This window comes from Heterocephalus glaber, unplaced genomic scaffold (assembly GCF_053883595.1).
Source record: "Heterocephalus glaber isolate CG9 unplaced genomic scaffold, H.glaber_assembly_v1.0 deba00000331, whole genome shotgun sequence".
Classification (NCBI taxonomy): Eukaryota; Metazoa; Chordata; class Mammalia; order Rodentia; family Bathyergidae; genus Heterocephalus; species Heterocephalus glaber.
Window position 1 is genome coordinate 2,931,591 of NW_028258142.1, and position 3,767 is coordinate 2,935,357.

Genomic DNA, 3,767 nt, shown 5'->3' on the forward strand with positions numbered 1-3,767 from the left:
TCCTCCGCATTTACAAAGATTTTGTTCCTTTTTTTCCACTTTCTCATATTAATTCCATTCCCTTCTTTCCTTTCCGCCACCCCTCCCACCTCTTTCCCCTTTGCCCTTCTTCTTCCTATTTCACATTACCTATCATACATGTTAGTCCCCATTTACACTTTCAGTTTCTCACACCAGCGAAACTACTTGATATTTTTACATGTGTGTTCTATTTATTTCACTTAAGAGTATCGCCTCAATGTGCATCCACTTAGCTATAAATGTTTCTAATTTCTCATTTTCTATGGCTGAGTAGTACTCCATTTTATTAAAAAAACAAATTTTCTTTATCCAGTCTCCGGTTGATAGGCATTTGGGCTGTTTTCAAGTTTTAACTATCACAAACTGAGCTGCTATGAACATGGGTGCACATATATCACTGCAGTATGATTCTTTTAATTCTTTGGGGAAGATCCCCTGCAGTGGAATAGCAGGGTCAAATGGGACTTCCAGTCCTAGTTCTTTGAGGTATCTCCATACTGATTTCCACAGTGCTTGCACCAGTCCACACTCCCACCAGCAGTGGAGCAGGGTTCCTCTTTCCCCACAGCCCCACCAGAATTTGTTATTGGTTGATTTCATGATAGCAGCCATTCTTTCTGGAGTGAGGTGGAATCTCAGTGTTGTTTTCATTTTCATCTCTCAAATGACCAGTGATGTTGAACATTTTTTCATGTGTTTATTTGCTTTTTCTACTTCCTTGTCTGAGAAATGTCTGTTCATTTCACACGCACATTTTCAGATTGGGCCTTTAAATTTGGGAGGTCTGATCTTTTTAAGTCCTTTATAGATTCGAGATAGTAGACCTTTGTCTGAGGAAGGGCAGGTGAAGAATTTTTCCCACATTGAGGATTGTCTCTTCACACTGCTGATGGTTTCTCTTGCTGTGCAGAAGCTTTTTAATAAGAGATCCCACTTGTTGATTGTTTGTGCTAGTTCACGAGCAACTGAGGTTTTGTTTATAAAATCTTTTCCTACACCAATGTCTTCAAGGGTTCTACCTAACTTCTGTTCTAACTGGTTCAGAGTTTCTATTTTAATATTTAGATCTTTAATCCATTTTGATTTTAGTTTAGTGCATGGTGAGAGATATAGGTCTAGTTTTAATCTTTGGCAAGTTTAAACCCAATTTTTCTAGCACCATTTATTAAAGAGGCTATCTTTCCTCCAGGGAGGTTGTGGTTCCTTTATCGAAGATAACATGGCTGAGTTGGTCTGGAGTTGTTTCTGCATCTTCTAACCTGTTCCACTGGTCCTCAGGTCTGTTTCTTTGCCAGTACAATGCTGTTTTTATCACAGTAGCTTTGTAGTATAATTTCAAGTTGAGGATTGTGACACCCCCTGCCATGTTTCTGTTACCTAGAATTGCTTTTGATATTCTGGGTCTCTTCTTGTTCCAAATGAATTTTTGGATTGTTTTCTCAAGGTCCTTGAAGTATGCTGCTGGGACCTCAATTGGAACTGCATTGAATCTATATAGCAGTTTTGGAAGTATGGCCATTTTCACTAATATTAATCCTTCCTACCGAGAAGCAGGGAATGTCTGTCCATTTTTTGATATCATCTTCAATCTCTCTTTTCAGAGTGCTATAGTTTTCAGAGAAGAGGTCTTTGATTTCTTTCATTAGGTTGATTCCTAGGTATTTCAGTTTTTTGGATGCTATTGTGAAAGGAATGTTTTCCCTATTTCTCTTTCAGTGAGTCTGTCTTTCATGTAGAGGAAAGCTACTGATTTTTGTGTGTTGACCTTGTAACCAGCTACTTGACTGAATTTGGTTATTAAGTCTAGAAGACTTTTGGTGGAGTTCTTGGGGTCTTTTATATAGGGTATCCTGTCATTTGCAAATAATGACAATTTGACTTCTTCTTTTCCTATCTTTATTTCTTTCTCTTATCTAATTGCCATGGCTAATGTTTCCAAAATTATATTGAACAGGAGTGGTGATAGTGGACATCCTTGTCTTGTTCCTGATTGTAGTGTGAAGGATTTCAGTTTTTGACCATTTAGTATGATATTGGCTGTTGGGTTTTCATAGATGGCTTTTATCAGTTTGGGGTAGAGACCATCTCTTACAATTTTTTGTAGGGTTTTTATCATAAATGCATGTTGGATTTTGTCAAATGGTTTTTCTACATCTATGGAGATAATCATATGGTTTTTGTCCTTGGCTCTATTGATATAGTGTATTACATTGATTGATTTGCGTATGTTGAGCCATCCCTACATCCCTGGGATGAATCCCACTTGATCAGGGTGTATGATCTTCTTGATAATCTTCTGCATTCTATTCGCCAGTAACTTATTAAGGATTTTTGCATCTATGTTCATTAGTGAGATTGGCCTATAGTTCTCCTTTTCAGTTGAGTCTTTCTCTGCTTTCAGGATCAAGGTGGTGCTTGCTTCCAGGAATGAATTTGGGAGTATTGCCTGCCTTTCAATTTCATTGAAGAGTTTAAACAGTAGTGGCAGTAGTTCCTCTCAAAATGTCTTGTAGAATTCAGCAGTGAAGCCATCAGGGCCCAGGCTTTTCTTAGTTGATAAGTTTTTAATCACATTTTCAATTTCATTGGTTGATATTGGGTTGTTTAGAATTTTTAGGTCTTCTTTGTTCAACTTTGGTAATTCATATATATCTAGGAATCTGTCCATTTCTTCTGTGTTTTCCATCTTATTGGCATACAGGTTCTTGAAGTATGTATTGATGATTCTCTGGATTTCTGCTGGGTGTGTTGTAATTTCACCCTTTTCATTCCTAATTGCATGGATTTGGGCCTTTTATTTCCTTTTTCTGATAAGGTTGGCTAAGGGTTTTTCAATTTTGTTGATTCTTTTGAAGAACCAACTCTTGGCTTCATTGATTTTTTGTGTCATTCTCTTAGTCTCCATTGCATTGATTTCTCTTCTGATCTTTATAATTTCCTCCCTTGTATGAGCTTTGGGGTTGTCCTGCTCTTCTTTTTCTAGAAGCTTGAGGTTCAGCACCAGGTTGTTTAATTGGGCTCTTTCTGTTTTCCTAATATGTGTATTCACTGCTATGAATTTCCATCAAAAGACTGCTTTCACTGTGTCCCATGGATTCCAATATGTTGTACTGCCATTGTCATTTAATTGAAGGAACTGTCTGATTTCTTCTTTAATTTCCTCTGTGACCCATTGGTTATTCAGAAGTGTGTTGTTATTCGGAAGTGTGTTTTGTGGGGTGGAAGACTCTGTAAACATCTGTTAAGTTCATTTGTTCAAGAGTTTGATTGAGTTCTAGTATTTCATTACTTATCTTTTGTCTAGGTGATCTATCTATTTGTGACAGTGGGGTGTTGAGGTCCCCCACTACAATTGTATTAGTGCATATATGACTTTTCATGTCTGTTAGTATTTGTTTTATATAGTTGGGTACACTAGTGTTTGGTGCATAGATATTTATGATTGTCATCTCTTCCACTTGGATTGTTCCCTTTACAAGGATGTAGTGTCCTTCTTCATCTCTCTTAATCAGTGTTGGTTTGAAATCTACTTGATCTGCAAAGAGTATAGCTACTCCTGCTTTTTTTTTAGTTCCAGTCACGAAAAAGAACACCTTAGAAATTTCATGAATACTGAACTAGCACTCCAAAAAATTTTCAGATGGTATCCTAGGAACAGACAATGAAGATCACAGCCCCAAGTAGCACAGCAGAATGAATCCATCAGGCTCAAAAAGAAATTAAATGTAAAGGGGGAGAATACAACA